The 22,331-nt window shown below is 34.1% G+C and overlaps 1 long non-coding RNA gene across 1 annotated transcript; it reads right to left on the bottom strand.

The window, feature by feature from the left end:
• Window positions 1-620: 620 nt before the first annotated feature.
• LOC128181684 (uncharacterized) lies at window positions 621-18,562 on the bottom strand. Its single transcript, XR_008243345.1, has 4 exons — window positions 18,481-18,562; window positions 2,852-3,056; window positions 2,620-2,727; window positions 621-731 (listed from the first exon to the last, which is right to left on the bottom strand). It is a non-coding gene; the product is annotated as an uncharacterized LOC128181684 (long non-coding RNA).
• Between the last annotated feature and the right edge of the window lie 3,769 nt (window positions 18,563-22,331).

Raw genomic sequence — 22,331 nt, forward strand, 5'->3', positions numbered from 1 at the left:
TGTATCAAGGATTTAAGCTGTGTTCTAAAGTAAGCATTAGAGCTACTTTTTATTAAAGTATATCCTAATGACTACTTTGACCTATAATAACGAAAATTCTTGCATTAATTACCTTGTTTGTCGTTATGGGCTCCATTTCCGTTTCTATTTCTCTCTGAAAATGAATATTTTTTTCCAAATAATTTAATAAAAAATTGGTTTGCAATTTTCAGAATAAATGAGAAAAAGTTAATTTATATATTTTATACACACCTGGACATAATACAGGGCCTATGCGTTTAACCAAATATACCACTAATAAAAGTATTACGGTGGTTAAAACACAGGTAATCAATGCAACAAGACCAGGATGAAGAGAGGTGTCTGCATTGGTCTGATTGCTTGCCAGAGTGCTGTTCGGTAAAATATGAATTATGTGTTAAGTGTCTGTTTTAAATAAACAAATTTTTATTTTGTGTTAGCATCGGTCTACTAGTAGAGTCAAATGCAGTCATATTGAATGTAATAAACGATAATCCATTCGTATGTGTGTTAAGTATCTGTTTTGAATAGAAAAAAATTGTGTTTTGTGTTAGCATCAGTCTACTAGTAGAGTCAAATGCAGTCATATTGAATGTGATAAACGAAACACCAACAACATCGTACATACTTTGTAGAATTTTTCAAAACTGTGCAGCCAGGCTCCTCGTTGAAACATTGTTCAGAAAAATTCAAATCTAGACAAGCTGGAACTTAATAGATAAATGATAAATAAAAAAACCGATTTTTTTTTTTAAATTATTAGATGTGGCAAAGTTAATCTACTATTGAAGTGCTTATCATTTATTTTTGAAAAACTAATATAATGATTTACTTTTCATGTTATTGGAAAAACCAATAAATTATATACAATGACCATGCATTTTTTAAAATATGACATGACGAAATTTTATTAAAAAATAGATAGTGAAAAGAATGAAATAAGGATACTTTTACTACTGATAAAAAAACAAATTTTAAACAAAAAAATCATTTTAATTGCATTTTTTCCTTATGTATTTTATCAATTTTCTGAACTCTACCCATTTATACGTATTACAAAAATATAACTTTGACCTCAAACCGCGTGCACTGGTCAACTCTTACTTCTATTGTCCGTATTCCATTAGTAAACAAGAGGCTCGTGGACCACATCGCTCACCTGAGCATTAAATCAGCTTTAAGGAGTCATATACAAAATATCTTAACAATGTCGTACAATATTAGATCCTGTTTAAAAAAAATCAGTTATCATGTTGTTAATTTTGTATTTACTGCCCCCCTGTAAATTCAAAATTCACAACATGTCACCTACATCAAACTTTGAACCTCTTGTGAAGTTCAAGAATTGTCCAGGGCCCACAGTCTAAACAATTTTAAAGAATAAACAATATGTTTAAATGTTAACATATAAGTAAAACCATACATAATAACATTTGTGTTTTTGTGAATAATTTAATTGTTTTCTTTTGTAAAATTGGACCCCCACCTCATGTGGCTAAACCCTACTCCTGAAGAATATGATTTTGACAAATTTTAATCAATGCCATCTGAACTGACTAATGTTAAGGCTTTTCTAGACAATGTGTGTTTTAGAAGATTTTCACTATATATTACTATTTAAAAATTTGACACCCCTCCAATTGTGGCACCATCCTGCCCCGGGATCATGATTTGAACAAAATTGAATCTTCCCTACCTGATGATGCTTCCACACAAGTTGCAGCTTTTCAACCCGATCAGTTCAGAGAAGAAGATTTTTAACGATTTACTCTATACATTCCTATGTAAAAATTCAATCCCCATTGTGGCCCCACCTTACCACTAAGGATCATGATTTGAACAAACTTATTTACACTACCTGAGGATGTTTCCACACAAGTTTCAGCTTTCCTGACAGATCATTTTCAGAGAAGAAGATTTTTATTGATTTATTCTATGTAATCCTATGTAAAAATTCGACCTCCCATTGTGGCCTTACCCTACCTCTAGAGATCATGATTTGAACAAACTTGAATCTTAACTACCTGAGGATGCTTCCACACAACTTTCAGCCTTTCTGTCTGAATTGTTTATGAGAAGATTTTTTAAAAATACCAACAACTCCTCAATGATTTTTAATTATCTCCCCTTGAAAGAAGGTGTGGCCCTTCCTTTTGAGAAACTTGAATTCCCTTTACCTAAGGATGCATTATGCTAAGTTTGGTTGAAATCGGCGCAATGGTTCTTGAGAAGAAGTCGAAAATGTAAAATGTAAAAGGTTTACGGACAGACAGACAGACGGACGCCCGACAAAAAGTTATCAGAAAAGCTCACTTGAGCTTTCAGCTCAGGTGAGCTAAAAATAAGATAGCTCAATGGTCAATTTATGAGATATGCGGTCCAAAATCGCAAAACTGCTTCAGTATAGTACTTACATATGTACTTTTACTCTTACATGTAAAAACTTGTTTGCTATGTATACTTGTAGTCGGGACATCTTTTGACGAAGTTCGTGCAGTCGACTTTGTTAAGATAACCCATTCCACCTAATTCGAAACAATTACTTAGTATTTCTTTTTTTTAAATCAGAAAAAGATCACGGGAAGATAGTATACTTACATTTGTAAACTCGTTCGCTCAAGTACGTGTAGTCTGGGCATCCTTTGACGAAGTTCGTGCAGTCGACTTGGTTTATGTACCCTATTCCACCTAATTCCCAGCAATTGCCTGGTATCGGTTAATATTTAAAGAAGAAGAAGAATATATAACCTTGTCAAATAGAAGCATTTTTAGAATCGAAATAGCATATATACCATTTATATAAATTGACAAATTGCTTTGAATGACTCACCTTTCTCGGTCTTCAAACTAGCTCTGTCGTAACAAAACTCTACAAAATGGGTCCTCTCGGCGTTAGGGATACAGTAATAATGGTTAAACGGTTGGTCGCCTCCAACACTACAGTTCATCCTTAGGGACGCCGACGTCCATGCCGAGTCCGTCCGTGGACAGGTAAACGTTTGGTAGACATTCAACCCTTCTCTGTATCCGGGTACCTGCCAAAATACTGGATAATATTAACATACTAGTATTACAAAAGCGGAAAGGTTTTCACAAGTGTCAACCAAACGATCAACGCTGCACTGGAAGTTTGGGAAAGCCAATCTTAATCAACCAAAAGCCATGCAAACTAAATGAAAGTCTACGGCATTTATTCAAATCACGACCAATCGCCCATAGTGAGTACCACTTTAAAGACAATTTACTTGCAAAAGTAACCAAAAAAAATTAGAGTACTACTTATGTTAGATATAACGCCTTGTCCCTACCATAGACATTTAAATCGCCCGGAAAAGAAATTGATACATGTCCGAAACCCATACTATGTCTTTAATCAATTCCAATTTATTTTGATAAAATTAACATATAAATTAAAATGTCTAATATTTCAAGTCAATTTATTTCAAGTCAATTAATATTTGTTAACGGTTTTAAGGTAAACAAAAATAATGAGTATGCATTTTTTGATAGGTTTTTTCTTCCACTGGTTTTTAATTGTTATACTGAGTATGTAATTACAATGTTGAGATTTAAATGTTTGCTTTAGCGTAAAAGGTCATTCTTTTAAAAGTTTAAAACCTTTTCAAAAGAGCAGTTTGGATTTTGATATCACGTTTGGCAGATTTTTGCCATCGAAAAAATATAAACCTCTTTTAAAGTGTCAGGCCGGCCCGAGGAAAAGCAGTTCTGCCGTGCCGTGTCGGGAAGAGCGCGGGGGAGGAGAAATAGCACTTTTCCCGCTGTAACCCTCCGCTTCGAGTCCGGCACTACTGTCGTGGCCGCCCCCTTTTTTTCTTGAAGCAAACATTTTTCTTAAGTATACTTATACAAAACTGAATTAAATTGGAGTTGGTAACACCCCAACACCCCCGAATTAGGACTTTCATGATTTTGGGATTCGATTTTTTTGTGCTTGTCAAGATTTTTTTATATGAGGTTGCCCCCCCCCCCCCACACACACACACTATAAAAAACGATGCTACGTGCCTGCTATTTAAGATAATACAACATTAGATTTCGATTTTGTACCGATAACTAATTGTAGTCTTTAAAGAAACCAAGAACAGTTAGAATTAATTAACAAACAAACAAAAAACACATCAACTTTACATTACAATTTAAGTTTGCAGATTCCAGTTTCATGTATATCGAATTTGAAACCATTACTTCTGGGTGTTTACCAATGAAAATGACAATGACAGTGAACTTTATTCTCATAACTGAATTTACAGTGTAGAGAAAAAACATAAGTACAGTATGTACAAACTACAATATATATAATACATGAAAATCAATGGTACAGGCATGATGAAGGGATAACAGATATAATTTAACCAAGAGAGCTAACTCTCTCAAATATAGTATCTAATAATTTACAAATATTGGTAAGTTGGTTTATGTTTGTGACATTAAACAGTTTTTCAAATTTTACAACATTTGGATTTGTTATGAAATATTTTGGTAAACATCTAACCCTTGAATTGGATATATATACATCAGTACATTTGAAAAGGTAGTGAAATTCATCCTCTATTTCATTGCAGGTACATAGTTTACAAATTCTGTTTTCTCTAGGAATATTAAACCATCTACCTATCTCAATAGGTAATTTAGCATTACCAGTTCTAAAGTTACAATATTTCTTACATAATTGTGTTGGCAAAGTCAATAAATACTTTTCAAAATCCAGTGACTTTTTAAAAATCCTATAATTTAAACCTTTTGGAGAATTATGTACCTCACTATACCATGATTGCTTACATTGGTCTAATAAAATATTGTATACTTTAGATTTTAACCAGGGTATGTTTATTGTGTTTTGATACCATATATATGTCAATCCACATTGATTTAAAGTTTTCTTAATGGCTTCGCACCATGGGTTGTTAAAATTCTTCAATACATTAAAAAGTTTTGCTGACAATTTTGAGTTCTGGAAATTGACTAATTTACCCCAGAAGGAAATCATTCTAACTTTAACATTAATTGTTAAGGGGTATCTTCCAAGTTCCCCATATACCATAAAGTTTGGAGTTGAGGTTCTCAAGTTCAATATATGTTTACAAAATTTTAAATGTAATTTTTCAAGGAGATTAGTGTTATGAAAACCCCAGACTTCGCATCCATATTATAATATTGGTTTGATAATTTTATCGAACATGTCTACTTTACAATCAATTGTTAGATTATGGGTTCTGCACTTCCAAATAACACCATACATTGCTGTAGTAGCTTTATCAAACAGTTCTTTAACATTAAGATTAAAAGAGTTGCTTTTACAAAAAGTAACACCCAGGTATTTAAAGTTGTTAACAATTTCTAATTGGGAACCTTCAAAAGTAAAAAAGTTGGTTTGTTTACCTCTACCAAATATTACAACTTTAGTTTTTTGACTGTTAACCTTAAGACGCCACTTTTTACAATATCTAGAAAAAACATTGAGTAAGTGTTGAAAATCTTCTGGATTTTCTGACAATAAGATGGTATCATCTGCATACAATAAGACAAAAAGGTTTAAATAAAGATTAAGATCTTTCTTAATGTTATCAGACAAGCGTGACAAACCTCTGACATTGTTTATATAAAGATACTCCACAAGATCATTTAAATATAGTGAAAATAAAAAAGGCGATAAATTTTCCCCTTGTTGTACTCCAACTGTACATTCAAAAAATTCCGAGCTTAATCCATTAACCAGAACTTTTGACTTAATACCTTTGTACATATTAGTAATAATTTTAAAACATTTTCCATCAATATTGTTTGATAATACCTTGTTCCATAAACCAATGTGCCAAACAGAGTCAAATGCTCTCTCAAAATCTATAAACGCACAATATAATTTCATCTTATGCAATTTGAAGATTTCGATAAGAGAATACAATGAAAAAATATTATCTATTGTACTATAACCCCTACGAAAACCTGCTTGGTTCTCTAAAATGAGTTGAACATTGTCAGCATATTTGTTTAACCTTTCATTAATGATATCGATAGCAGTGAATAATTTTCCAAGACAGCTCAAGAGTGTAATTGGTCTATAATTTTGGGGTTCTGTACTATCCCCTTTATTCTTATAAACAGGTATAATGTTACCACTAACCCACTGTGTGGGTATAACACCAGAATCAAATATTTTGTTAAACAATACAGTATATAAATTCAACATACAATCTTGGGTACTTTTGATATATTCATTAAAAATTCTATCATCACCACAAGCTTTGTTATTTTTCAACATATTGATACCCTTAAATATTTCTTCACAAGTTATTGGTTGGTTAATGTCAATATTAAGATTAATATCAGATAACATATTAAGTTCATCAAGAGAAAATACATTGTTATTTGACTCTTCTTGTTCATTATAGTTCTTGTTACAACAATCCTGATAAAAAGTAAAAAGGTCATATAAATTTGCATTACATCTTTTCTTATCTGTGTTTGTATTCAAAATTTTCCAATATTCTCTAGGATTATTTGTTCTTAAACTAAAAAGTTTTTTTTTTCATTTCTACTCTATGCGTTACATTTGCATTTTTCAACCTTTTTTATACAATTTTTCTTTTTCATACAAGTCACTTTTAAAAATATCTCCACCAAATTTTTTGTACAACCTTTTCGCTTTTCTATAATTCTGTCGAGCATTCTTACAGTCCCGAGTAAACCATGGTTTCTTATATTTGACATTGAATGATTCATTTGTATTTGTAAGAACTGGCTTTCTACCGAATACATTTTTGGCACTTTCGACCAGTACATCACTAATCTTTTCAACAATATTATCAATAAATTCAAGTAATATGTTTTCAAGCATAGTGTTACTTAGTTCATTTTCTAATGATTTTACAATATCTACTTTATCTTCTATATAGTTATGATATACTTCAACTTTTTCGGGATTCCATTGTTTAGCAATTTCTTGTGTTGGCTTTTGTTGATATATGGATTCAGTGCTGTGCTGTCTTTCAAGTGCCAATACTATCTCTATAGGGTTATGAACATCAGATAAAAATGAGGAAAAAGGTTATATTCTCACATTGTGTAAAATATGTAACAGGGGGTATATTTGTTGAATGTTGAAATAATCAAACAACGCCTGTTAGGGTTCTGGGCATCTCCAATATTTATTAAGATAGATGGTAAACAAATGAATAGCCCTACAATGAATAACAACAATATAAATATACGGCATAAAAATATTACAATAGGAGCAAGTTGCGCTAAAGGGGAACAACTCTTTACATTAATCCATTATACATGTATGAATTACGTTATGTATCAATTCATGTATCTAAAAATAGGTTTACAATGATATTCATCTGTAATGTCTATAAACAGATAAAGACATCACTATATTATTCTAAATCATAAAACACAGTTAAACATACCATTCTATGGGAATGCGCTCTTGTACAGTATTATAACTCTATGGTATGTACAGTGTACTATCTGGTATGGCAACTACAAATTATTGTAAAGTTTACATTAATAAACTTGTACTTATGTTCACAATATAAAGGGATAAAAACAGTGAACATATTCATGTTATTCTTATCTATTAAAAAGTTGATATCTCACAAAATCATTCACTCTTACTGTGCATGAGCTATTGTTTTAATTTGGCAAAATTATAGAATTCACTGTTAATGAAATGTATAACTATTAATCAAATTATTAGAATAAGTAATGTTAACTTACCAAGAGGTAGAGTTTGTTACGTTTCAAAAGTCAGCTTTCAGATTACGAAAACACCTCCACTCTCTTTGATGTGACAAAGAAATATGACAAACTAGCTCCAAGAGTTTGGAGGGAAATATCAACAACCAATAAAATCAAAGAAGACAAAACTAAAAACCAATTGAATACCTAGATACATTATATATTTGGCCAGAACCTTAATTACAACCCTAAGGCAATTTATACCATGGTCAAGATAGCTGCCTGTTCTATTCAAATGATCATGACCAGAGTTTTAAGTTTATTAAAGATTTTATTATATACTTTAGTTTTAAGTTATAAGTTTATTTATACAATAATTAAAACATAATTATATTAATTTAATTATCAATAAATTAATTACTTTTATTTATAGATTTATTAATTTCATAATTAATAAATCTGTAACTCCTACAAACTCCCCCTCCTTTTAAAATCACTTCCACGTCATTTAAAGGAGACTTACCAATTCTGAGTCTGCAAAAAAAATACAATCACATATATAAATCTGAAAACAATACAATCAAAATTTCTTGATAAACATTTTTAAAAACTCTTTTGACATTTCTTTGTCCATTTCTTTCAATTCAGATGCCATTTCCTTAAAGCATAACACTTTCTCTTTCCATTTGGATGGTTGGTATGCTAACTGACTGCATACAAAGTTTTCCATCCATTTTGGCTTTTGTCTAACTCTTGTTGACCTTCTTGGGATATTCTGATCATCATCATCAGTATCATCATCGTGTATTTCATCCTGAGTATCATCAAGAACTCCTGAAATACTACTATTGTTACTGCTACTGCTACTGCTGGTATCAGGATCATCAGATGCCTCTGTGTTCTGATTAGGAGCGTCCTCCCTTGATCCTTCCTCCAGGCACTCCGCACTTTCCTGATCGTCACCAGTTAAAGTGGGAATGCTTCCATCCTCAGACGTATCTTCGTTCTGTACAGGGTATTCCCCTGTCAGATAAATACTGTCATCATCAGAATCTACCTGATGATGGATGGATTCCTCAACCTCAGTTTTCTTTTTCCTAAGCCTAGGTGCTGGAACAGGAGAAGTCAACTCTGATCCAATAGGGAGCAAAAGATTCCTATGAAGAACTCTTTCTTTCCCTTGATCATCCTCTCTCATGACTTTGAAAACTGGGATATCTCTGTTAGGCTGACTGATGATATAATACGGATGATCTTCCCCTCTGTCTTGAATCTTATGTCTTCCATCAAACTTGACAACACGAACGAGAACCCTATCACCTTCTTTTAAAGAAACTCCTCTGATCTTAGAGTCATAGTTAGACTTCTGTTTTTCCTGGGAATTCTTTATCGCTGTCTGTGCTTTCTGATATGCACTCTGGAGTCTATCTTTCATGTTCTCTATATATGCTGAAGTTGTTGAGTTCTTAACCTTATTTCTGTTTAAACCAAAAACTAAATCTATGGGCAGAATTGGGTCTCTTCCAAACATCAAAAAGTAGGGAGAATAACCTGTTGAATCATGAATAGTTGAATTGTAGGCATGTACCAATGGATAAATGTATTTCTTCCAATTATGTTTCTGTTCCGGATCTAAAGTTCCTAGCATTGAAATTAAAGTACGGTTAAATCTTTCTGTAATTCCATTTCCCATGGGATGGTAAAGAGTGGTTCTTGATTTTGAAATTCCGGTTATTTGACATAGTTCCTTAATGATGTTACTACAAAAGTTGGCTCCTTGATCTGAGTGAAGTTTTCTTGGCAATCCATAATGCACAATAAACTCATTAAAAATGGCCTCTGCAGTTGTTCTTGCAGTTTGATTCCTAGTTGGCACTGCAATGGTAAACTTGGTGAAATGGTCTGTCATGACTAATATATTTTGGATGTTTCCTTTTGATGGTTCCACTGTCAAGTAATCCATGCATACCAACTCCAAGGGTTCTGTTGTTGTGATGTTAACAAGGGATGCTCGTTGATTATCAGGTGTCTTAAATTTTTATGCATCTTCCACAGTCATTTATCCACTTCACTATGTCTGGATACATCCTAGGCCAATAAAATCTTTCTCTGACTAAAGCTATTGTCTTGTCTCGGCCAGGGTGACCCATATTGTTGTGCAAATACTGTAGAATCAACTGACTGTATGCACATGGCACAACATACTGCTTCTGTACAACTCCATCTCTCTGTGTCACCCTGACTAGAAGGTTGTCTTCCAACTCTAATTTCTTAAAGTTTTGATGTAAAATAGCTTCAGTCTCACTATTGGCTGAGTTCTTTGGGGGTCTCTTTCCTTGTCTGATATAGTCTATAATAGTGGAGATAACAGGATCTTCCCTCTGGATTTGCTTAAGATCGATATGTCTGTCAAACTTCTCCAGTATATCAGTAGTCTGTAATTTCTGGCATACAGAAGGTTCTCAATGTAGGGCTGCTTTTCATCCATAACTGCTCGGACTGTATCTCCATCCAAAGTCTCCATCTTAGATGTCAGTCTAGATAGCAGGTCAGCATCAGTATTTGACTAACCAGGTTTGTATGTGATGCTGAAGTTATAGGATGACAAAGCTGCAACCCAACGGTGCCCAGTTGCATCAAGCTTAGCTGATGTCAGTACATATGTGAGGGGATTATTGTCAGTAAAAACAGAAAAAGTCTGACCTGTCAGATAATCAGAGAACTTCTCTGTAATCGCCCATTTTAATGCAAGAAATTCCAACTTATGAATTGGGTAATTTCGTTCTGACTTACTAAGTCCCCTACTAGCATATGCTATGACCCTTTTAACACATTCCTGTTCCTGGTACAGGACTGCCCCTATGCCACTTTGACAAGCGTCTGTATGAAGCTCAAATGGGGAATTGAACTCGGGATAACCAAGTACTGGCGCTGAAGTTAATTTCTCCTTCAGTAGAGCAAAGGCCTTCTCCTGACTTGGTCCCCAATTCCAAGTAGATGTTGGCAACTTTTGTTTTCCTCTAGGCTTCTTCCCAACTGCCATTATATTAATTAAAGGGCGGGCAATCTTGGAAAAATCTTGAATGAATTTCCTATAATACCCTGCAAAGCCGAGGAACTGCCGAACATCTTCAGGAGATTTAGGTGTAGGCCAATCTCTCACTTTGTCTACTTTCTCAGGGTCTGCTTGTACCCCATCTTCAGTGACAATGTGGCCTATGTACTTTACCCTTTTCATAAAGAAAGAACATTTCTTTGGAGACAATTTCAATCGAAAGTCTCTAAATCTCTCAAAGACTTGCTTAAGTCGATCAAGGTGCTCTTCAACAGTCTTAGAAAAGATGATTACATCATCTAAGTAAATGAAACAAGTCTTATAATGAAGATCACCTAAACACTGTTCCTGCAACCGTTGGTATGTTGCTGGGGCATTAGCGAGTCCGAAAGGCATCTTATTAAATTCGAAAAAACCTAATGGCCCCACAGTGAAAGCTGTTCTTTGCTTGTGTTTTTCTATGATTTCAATCTGGTGATAACCAGATTTCATATCCAGAACGGTGACATATTTGTTCCCAGACAGTGAATCCAGGATTTCATCTATCCTGGGCAGGGCGTAATTATCTCTTACTGTCCTTTGATTCAACTGTCTGTAGTCAACACACATTCTCAATGATCCGTCATGTTTTTTTACCAAAACGACATTGGATGAGAATGGCGAGTGTGACGGCCTTATAATTCCTGCAGCTGAAAGTTCCTGTATTTGCTGCCTAACCTCCTCTATCATTGCTGGGGGTATACGCCGATATTTCTGCTTAAAAGGAGTAGGATCTGTCAACTCTATATGATGGTGTACTTTGTCTGTACTACCAATGTCAATAGAACTTGTTGAAAAAATGTCTTGATATTCTGCAATAAGACCTTGACATTCTTGTTTCTCAGAATCAGTGAGGGAATCTGAAATACTTACCTTATTTATGTATACACTTCATTTGAGAACTCGGTTCAGCTTTGTATCTGCGATAGAAACTGGCTGCATTTCACATAAAAGTCCTTTAGGGGGGACTGACACGGTCTGCATTGTTACATTACTTACCTCTATTGGGATAATACTAGACTCTTCAAAATCATAGTAATGTAAAGTTGGAGTTATATCCAGGTCAGTTGGAATGGAAGACTTGTGTGTCGGATGCAGCATAGCTAGAACTCTGTGGTAAGGAATCTTCCTGTCAAGGTAAGCATGTATAACCACTCGACCACTGGGTGGTATGATGATTCTTGAAGATTCTGCTGACTTCATAATCGCGAGTCGACTTCTATTCCTCTGAAGCTGTTTCTCCATCAAAGTTAAACATCGAAAAGCTAAGTACCATGATGTGTGCAAGTCAGCATCTTGTAAAAATCGAGAGCCATGCTCTGATCGGGTAACTTCTAGCAAATAGTTTAAAATATTTGTTCCAATCAGAACAGGTACTTTAGCATTGTACTGACTATCCGGAACAACCAAAAACATACACTGTCTCAATACTTCCAATGTTGAAAGTCCATAAGTGGATAAGTCTACAATTACAAATCCCAAGTAAGGCATCATCTGCCCATCTGCACACTCAATATCAATCTGCTCTTCTAATGCATGCAGTTCTGTCTTACCCTGCAGATTCTGTACATAAAATGTTTGGGATATTGTAGATACTGTTGCACCTGTATCAAGCAGTGCTAAACATGATACTCCATTAATAGCCACTTGAACTTCATTGGCTGTTCCTACTATTTGCGAGTTGATGGGACCATATCGATGCCGGCCGGACCCTTGTCCCCGGAAGTCGGCCGTCTGTAGTTTAAATTCCTTCTGTGATCTATCCGAACTCTGCATCCAATGGCTATGTGACCTTCCTGTCCACATCTATAGCAGACAGTGCTATTAGTGCTTGGAGGCATCTGTTGTCTTGGATCTACATCAGTGATCCTCGGCTCAGGCATCCTGGGAGTGTATCCTCTACCATGTCCTGAGAAACCTCTCTGTCCTCTTTGGAAGGATGGTCTACCCCTGTAGTTATTAAAACCATAAGAGGGGGGCCTATAGTAAGATGAATAAGATGTCTTCATCTGATTAATCTGAGCCTGAAGATCTTCAAACTTAGTATCCAGGGTACTTGTTGAATCTACCTGAGATATACCCGATTTTACTGTCGCAGGTTTTGGCTTAGATCTGCTCTGAACTGGATGCTCAGTTTCAATTTTCCGGATTTCTACCCGTAACTCGTCAAAATCAGTAATAGAGTGGTATAAGTGTCCACTGATATCCTTAAGGTCTTGCCTCAAACCTTTATAAAACATAGTTCGTAGCATTTCGTTTGCAGCCTGATCCTGCACTTTGCCCATCTTCATTGCTTTACATAAAATTTCCTCAAGGCGACAACTCCATGCAGAACAAGTCTCATCATCCCTTTGCTTAGCGCTGTAAAATTCAGCCAAAATATCCTCTTTCTCCAACACGTTTCCATAGATACTGTCTAACTTTGACAGAATTTCTTGCACATTAGCACCAACTCCTAATCTCATAATAACCTTGGCTGCTTCACCTTTTACAGACCTTCTAATAGCTTGAAGAATAGACTGTTCAGAATGAGATTCCTTCATGAGACAAATGACCTCATATTTCCATAAGTCGTATGAGTCTTTCTCTTCGCCTGAGAAGAATGAAATTCTCAATGGTACTTTATAGCTGTTATCTGATTGTGGCGTTGGTGGTAAGTGTCGTGACAATGTTACAGGAGTTTTAGGTGGAATTGGAATTTTAGGCTTCTTTTCCTCCTCTGCCTGCTTTGTTAACCACTAAATGAAGTTATCTGGTTTAATCTTTATTTTGTCTAAAGTAGCATATAATTCTGTCATATCTTTCTCTGATAAACCACCAGCTGTGGCACCCTTTTCACCTTTTGCCTCAGGTGGGTTACCTTCCTCGTGTTCCTGCTCTTCATCTCCTTGAGTACGCGGCATATTGGACAATAATGATATAAGTAAAATATAATACAACAATGCAATGATTGATATGGGAGAGCAGTTCAACTTGAACTCTCAGAGTTTAGATATACTGAAATGTTTACAGGTGGGAGTTCATAACAGAACTATCAAACATGGGTCACCTTTGTTTTTCACATTGCAGTGATCTAGCAAAGTCTTAATATAGAGCAATAAGTGGGTAGTTCACTCTAGGAACTATAAACACATAGGGAGCTTTGCTATAATCAAGTATGTTGCACAGTGATACAATTCAGTGTACGACAATCAATCAGCTGACTGATATTGTTCAAATACTTATCAAATTCAAATTTATTCTGAAATAAAATGACCTGAAAAAGAAATAAAGTTGTGACACTTACTTGAATAAACTTATAGGTTCACCTTTGTAAATGAATGACTACAAAGACAGGTAAATCCAAGAAATATCAAAATTTGTTTACTAATTCACGTTGTCTAAAATGACTTCCGGTTAACTTGCAAAATTAATTTTACGAACTTCGAGCTCGATCGGATTGCGCAATAAAGTAAACAAAACCGATCGCGATGCAAATATCGTAACCGAACCCGACGGAATTTAACCTACATTTAAAGTTTTATAGGCAGATTATTTACCTTTTTTTTTTTAAAGTTATAATAACTTTTAACAACTTTTCACTACATCAAACAACTGTTACTAATACAAGATATCTGACAAACTGACTAAACACCAATACACAATACTATGAAAATGATGATAACTGAACTCGTCTAACCAACTCAGAATATTGAACAAACCGAAGAATACCAAACTTTCGTCTTATTGTCGAAATCAAAAGAATCAGTAGTGAATTTTACTATTAAAACTACATGGTTAGTAACCAGGGATGTTTGTTGACGGGTAATTTAGCAGTGCGGCTTGGAAACCTTACTTACCAATCTTACTCACGCAATAGATATTATACAGCAAATAAATATATCACATATAAACTACTTAGCGGGTACCCAAATGTAATAATGACAAATAACTTAACTAAACTAATATGGTTTAAAGAAAAAAATATTGTGCACACCGATTTCTAAACAATTGCGATTTCAAAAAAAATATTGAGTTACAGAATTGTTTCTTATTCAAAAACTTCCAAGTACCTGAGCTCAATATAAACAGTTTAAACACTCACCGATCAGCTGATATGTATACTACACAAATATCACATGACAACACAACACAAGCATATACATTTCAGTGAACACAAAATCACGCTTGGATGAACGGGTCACTGGTATTCACAAGGATAATGGATAACGGACTGGGGTACGCATGGTTGCGGATTCCGTTGTATACAGCTAGTGTAGTAGTCCCATGGTAGTCCCGATATCCTCAGAATTTCTTTTGATGGTTGTGGCGCGGAGATGTCCCAAGGTGGGCGCCAAATGTAACAGGGGGTATATTTGTTGAATGTTGAAATAATCAAACAACGCCTGTTAGGGTTCTGGGCATCTCCAATATTTATTAAGATAGATGGTAAACAAATGAATAGCCCTACAATGAATAACAACAATATAAATATACGGCATAAAAATATTACAATAGGAGCAAGTTGCGCTAAAGGGGAACAACTCTTTACATTAATCCATTATACATGTATGAATTACGTTATGTATCAATTCATGTATCTAAAAATAGGTTTACAATGATATTCATCTGTAATGTCTATAAACAGATAAAGACATCACTATATTATTTTAAATCATAAAACACAGTTAAACATACCATTCAATGGGAATGCGCTCTTGTACAGTATTATAACTCTATGGTATGTACAGTGTACTATCTGGTATGGCAACTACAAATTATTGTAAAGTTTACATTAATAAACTTGTACTTATGTTCACAATATAAAGGGATAAAAACAGTGAACATATTCATGTTATTCTTATCTATTAAAAAGTTGATATCTCACAAAATCATTCACTCTTACTGTGCATGAGCTATTGTTTTAATTTGGCAAAATTATAGAATTCACTGTTAATGAAATGTATAACTATTAATCAAATTATTAGAATAAGTAATGTTAACTTACCAAGAGGTAGAGTTTGTTACGTTTCAAAAGTCAGCTTTCAGATTACGAAAACACCTCCACTCTCTTTGATGTGACAAAGAAATATGACAAACCAGCTCCAAGAATTTGGAGGGAAATATCAACAACCAATAAAATCAAAGAAGACAAAACTAAAAACCAATTGAATACCTAGATACATTATATACTTGGCCAGAACCTTAATTACAACCAAAAGGCAATTTATACCATGGTCAAGATAGCTGCCTGTTCTATTCAATTGACCATGACCAGATTTTTAAGTTTATTAAAGATTTTATTATATACTTTAGTATTAAGTTATAAGTTTATTTATACAATAATTAAAACATAATTATATTACTTTAATTATCGATAAAATAATTACTTTTATTTATAGATTTATTAATTTCATAATTAATAAATCTGTAACTCCTACACATATCTTAAAAACTCAGTGTTTGAAATACAATAATCTACGACACTTGATTGTTTACATGTAAACTCACCATTTTGGTCACCCATGGATCTACCATTAAGTATTATAATATTACAATGTTAACAAATATCAATAAGTTTTTTTCCATAGTAGTTAACAATGTTATCTTTAGATTTCCTTTCTATGGAAAAACCATATTTTTCAATTGCTTCTAGGTCTATTTGATCAACAGCCCAATCAAAATTACTGTTATTGTCAGCACTGTTACAAAAATGTGATAGAGAATCATCAACATCAATAAAATCTCTCAATGTGGATACTCTTCTATTAAAGTCACCTAATAAACATATACAATCATTTTCTTTGGACAAGTTAAAAATTTCATTCTCAATATCGTCAAAAATTTCAACTGATGAAAATCTGGAGTTTGATGGCGGTATATAAACAGTTCCCATCAAAATACGTTTCTTAATACTAAATGTTTTACCTTCTATTCTAATCCATAATATATTGTCACTTGCGTTATTAATAATGCTACAGAATTTGGATAAAGAATCTCTAATATAGACTACAATACCACCAGACTTCCGAAATGACAGATTTGATCTATGTTTGCTGAATACACTGAAATTTGGGATATCAATATTGTCAGCTTTATCTGTTTTTGTCTCTGTGAGGCAGATTATATCATATTTGCTAATAACATCAACAAACTCAGGATTTCGGAGCTTAGAAGCTAGACCGCAAACATTGATAGAAACAATCCTCGCATAAGAAGTGTCCGAAGATGTGAGAGAGTTACATTCGGTGGTTTCGTTTTCGTTGTTTACATTCCCGCTCGGTTGCTCTCTTTGGTATCCCGAACGGCGCGTGGTCGCAAAACGGGTTTCATGTCGATTTGCGCTGCGCGTTGCGGATTGGCGTGGTCCGTATGCGGTATCCGGGTCAGTGCGCTGTGTTGACACTGGGTTGTGGATCGAGGAAAGGGGGATTTCTGTCCCATTCACGAAAAGTTTATCTGCAATCAGCACAGCCTTTTTTCCGAGACGTTTTGCTTGTTTATAATGAGGGTATAACAGTTTTCTGCGGTCGTTGATTTCCTTTGGGAACTGATCATTAATTCCAAATGGTTTTCCAACAAGTTTGGATGGAGCAGCTTTTCTGACCTTTTCTCTCTCTTTGAATAAGACGAATTTCGCTATAATTGGCCGGTGACGTCCCTGCACTCTTTTCCCCAGTCTATGCACTCGTTGGAATTGTGGCTCTTCCGTTATGCCCATTTCTGATTTTAAGAATTCTCTTAAGACCTCCTCTGTGTTTTCCTCTTGCGTTTCGAGGATTCCCTCAAAGATAAGATTATCTATCATCGAACGTGTTTGAAGGTCTAAGTGGCGTTCGTTTAAATTCTCGAATTCCGATTTCACAAGGCTCAACTCTTTGAGGATGTTTTCGTTAACATTTGTTATTTCACAGACAGATTTTTTAACAGCCAATACTTCTTTTGTTTGATCTTCATACTGCTTGTTAATAAATACCACACTTTCTTCGACTCCGTTGACCTTGGCCTTCATGTCTTTCAATTCTGTGTTTACGTTTCCGACATTCCTTTCCAGTTCACTGAGTCTGTGTTCAATAAGGTCCAGTTTACATGTATTTAGCTTTGTTGAAACTTGCTCTATGATCCTTGACATGACTCTCAGAGCTTCCATGATATATATATATATATATATATATATATATATATATATATATATATATATATATATATATATATATATATATATATATATACCAGAATTAAATTGTTTGGATTGTTTGGTTAATTAGCAACGGTAAAATACCAGTACTAATAAATTGAAAGAGTCAATACGCACGCTATTTTTATTCGGAGTACCGTACAAATCTTCTTCACATTAAAATTCAGCCTTTACATTTGAGTGCGAAATAAGTTATCCCGGGGAATAGTGTGCCTATATTATTTTTTAAAAAAAAAAGTATACATAGCGTAAGCAAACCCGTCTTACACCTGATATACGTCGCATAAAGATAATACTGGAAAAAAAATAATCAGTTTGCGCACATGGTGTAAAAACAGGATCATAATATTAAACATACATGTATATCTAAAAATACAAATTTACTTTTTTTTCATCGTCATATTTAGCTTCCCCCTCGACTGAAGAATGAATTAGTAATGTACATGTAGAAGTATTTAAAAGTAAAATCTTTTAGTATTTGCCTTACTTTCGAGCGCAACATCATGGAGGATAACAATGTCCTTTGAAACAAACTTCAACAATGCTGAATGTAGAAGTCCCGTCCCAACACTTTTTATTTAAATGTTACAATGAAGCGCATTGAAGTGGTAAAAACGTTCGTTTGAAAGGAATGTTCTAAACTTTGTATCGAACGTCAATTGTTACATAAGACACACCCATTTCTTTTGAAACGAGGAAAACAGTATTCGTCACAATGCTTTTGGAACCGCCCCTCTTCTACATAAGCAGGAATTTCACACACTATACACATAAACAAAAACACAAACTTTCTTTCTTTCTTTCTTCTTTCTTTCTTTCTTTCTTTCCAACTATGTTCAGAAACAATGATATTGTTCAAAATAAGAATATTTTTAGTAACTTTGTGTTTTGAACTTTTTGTTAGATGTACTGTATTGCAAATAAAGAAAAGTTTTTTTTACAACATATATGCACATGTTTCAGTTTTTCGTTTTAGAGGGGTAAGCTACGTTCTTCGTCTTCTTCGATCTTCTGCATTTGTTGCTGTGTTCGCAGCTTGTTTAGGGGACTGGGATATGCACGGGCATGGAAAACATATACGGAGAAAATATCGAGATTCAGCTTGTGTCCACACTTCCAGGGTCCGCAGCCCTGCTTATGTTGTTTAGAAGATGAGCGGTTCAGAAAGCATTGTTACGAATACTGTTTTCCTCGTTATAAAATAAATAGACGTGTCCTATGTAAAAATTGACGTTCGATACAAAGTTTAGAATATTCCATTTAAACAAACATTTTTACCACTTCAATGCGCTTCATTGTATCTTTAAATTATTGATCCAGTAGTCCGTCGAAATAAACGTGAACGATCTGGAGATCTAGGTAACAGGTGCCGTTTACCTATTATATTGCACCTACTTTAATCGAAGTTCATTTCTGTCTGGGTTTGTGCCATCTCATAAAATGTGTTTGTAACTATTTAAGTTTATTTAAGTTTATATGAGCAATCCGATGAAATCGTATGCGTGTTCAATATTTTACAAGGGTTCAGATAAGGACATATACAGTTTTCTCTTTAGGGAGATGGACAGAAGAAAACAACGTTTAGGCATAAAAGCGTTTCCCTTTCAGTAATAAAATTTTGAAGTTTTGATATCAAAAGTAAAAACAATGATAAATAAACACTTACATAGCAAATACATGTATCGTTGACCAATTTTAATTCGCAAAGCACGTTACAACATTCATACTTTATTTCCCTCATATGAGGATTATTTCAGAACATACAAATACTAGTATGTCAAATACCAGAATAGACAATATACACGATAAGAGTTGCTACGTGTTGCCTGTGTAAACACAGCTTTATTGGTGGACACTTAATCAGACTTTTTGTTATGCTATTGTTGCAACGATCATAAGATAAGAATTTAAAATTACTAGTATCAAAATGCGAATTGGATCACCGTCAACTCGCACGTAATATATGTCTCAACTAACAAGCGACTTTTCTTCTGTTATAAAGTTCGATCAGCAAAATAATTTTCCATACATGTACATGTATATAGCTGGTACTTTCTGGTCACCTCGTCTTTTGAGAACATAATGGTGATATCAAGAATTCTGAAATTCACTCTTCAAAAAATATTTTACAAAGAAAAATCTATACGGTGCATACATGCATAAAATAAAAATAAACTAGTGGGTATTGTTTTTTTATACAAAAAAACCCACATGTCTCCCCTTCTCCCCAAGGATTGTAATATGGGGCAAATTTAAAAAGTGAAAAAGAATGAAGTCAGCTATATGTTAGATATCATCCATATATGATACAGTTTAGAAAATGAATTAACTTGAGACACAAGATTGGCCAAGGTCAAAAATTATGGAGGCGTGCACTCCTTCTCAATACCATCTACCTATGTTCCAAGTTTGAAGCCTTAATGTCAAAAGGTATCCAAGTTACCACCCAGACAAAATTTAATTAATTTTTTCTTAATTTGACCTTAAGTAAAACAAGGTCAAGGTCAAATATTAATCAATAGTACACCTCAGTGTATTATAATTGTTCTTTGTGTAAAGTTTGAAGTCCTTCTGTCAAAGAATATTTAGGAGGTGAACAATGAAGTTTTTTCTGATTTGACCTTGAAATAAATTGTTTAGGTCAAGGTCAAAAATTTTGGTAAGGTTGAACTGGACTAAATACCATCTATGTATGATACAAGTTAAAAAATTGTATGATTAAGGAGTCTTGTGTTATGGTCCGGACTATATTTTTTATAAAACGCTTGACCTTGAAGAAGATAATAGGTCAAGGTCAAAATTTTTGATGGCGTGCACTTTTTCTCAATACCATCTACCTACGTTCCAAGTTTGAAGTCTTAATGTCAAAAGGTATCTAAGTTACCACCCAGACAAAATTTAATTATTTTTTAGAGCCCTTTGGTCCCCTAATTTGAGGGGCCAGCCCCTTTTTCTTGTTATCAAATAAAAGGTCATTTAAATCCAAACCCATTTTGTTCAACAACTGTTTAAAAATTCGTTACCGTTCTTGAGATATAAGGGAAAGAACATTTTAGGGGCCGATCGTTTAACTCCTTATAGGGGCCGTTAAACGAAAATTTGAAAATTGCATATGATTTAATACATCATTCTGAGCATCTTTTCTTCTATACTGCATTTCAAAATATTTTTCCTTTCGGAGATAAATGTGATCAAAATTCTGGACTTTTGGCCCCTAATAACCCCTAATTACGCAACACATGATAAAATCATTACATTGCTTGGATACATAACTGTACGTTAAAAAACTTCTACGACGTCACCCATTGTATTTAGTCAACGTTTATTTTCACTATTCAACCAGCAGGTGTTGGATATATAAATATCCAACTGATAGGAGTTGGATATTTTTAATATCCAACCGTCAATCAGTTGGATATTCAAATATCCAACTGGGCATTAAACAAAGAAAACTGAAAAAATGTTGAAACGTGTATTTCCAACATAAATCCAAATTTAGAAAACAGAATTTTGTCATCCATAAATGTATATCCGATAAGCCACGAATAAGTGGAATTTTGCAGAAATATCTCCTTTTCTTAATTTTGATAGATTCGGGATCACATATAAATCACTTTCATAAACTTTTAGACTTCCTCTTTGAACCTTGAACCATATCACTCCTTCTAATTAGTTTAACAATATAGGAAATATTGTCGCACTATGACTTCATAAGACTCCTATCATTTTTTTAGATAAATCATCGTCTGTTAATTGACGTCAAAATTCTGATTTTTCCTTTCTCCTTGCAAGTTTAAAATATCATTCATTCAAACGGTATCCATGTATGTCTTTCCAGGAACTGTGGATCTCTATAAACATTGTACAAGTGTGTACTTTGCGTTAAAAAATTCATCTTCTAAATCTATGTCTGCTCAGTACAGCGGTATGGTTTTCTATAACATGCGCACCTGTTCACTCGTCCATGATTAAAAAGGTGTGTTTGGTTAGGCTATTGTGTAGTGTATTGCTGGAATTATACTTTTGTATGACATCACAGTTGGATATATGAATGGGTCAAAGCTTCTTAGAGGCTCAAATGAGGGAATTTTTTTAAGTAAGATAAATAACTCGATAGTGTTGAATAGTTTAGAGAAAACATCCCCTCCTCGGGCCTTCGGCCCTCGGAGGGAATGTTTTCTCTAAACTATTCAACACCATCTCGTTATTTATCCATTACATAAACATATTTGCTTCTATAACCGTTCACAAAATATCCCTCAGTAAAGGGCTACAGATAAAAGACTTTAGAGTCCTTTGGTCTCCTAATTTGAAGGGCCAGCCCCTTTTTCTTGTTAT

Source organism: Crassostrea angulata, chromosome 4, assembly GCF_025612915.1.
Source record: "Crassostrea angulata isolate pt1a10 chromosome 4, ASM2561291v2, whole genome shotgun sequence".
In the NCBI taxonomy this organism is placed as follows: Eukaryota; Metazoa; Mollusca; class Bivalvia; order Ostreida; family Ostreidae; genus Magallana; species Magallana angulata.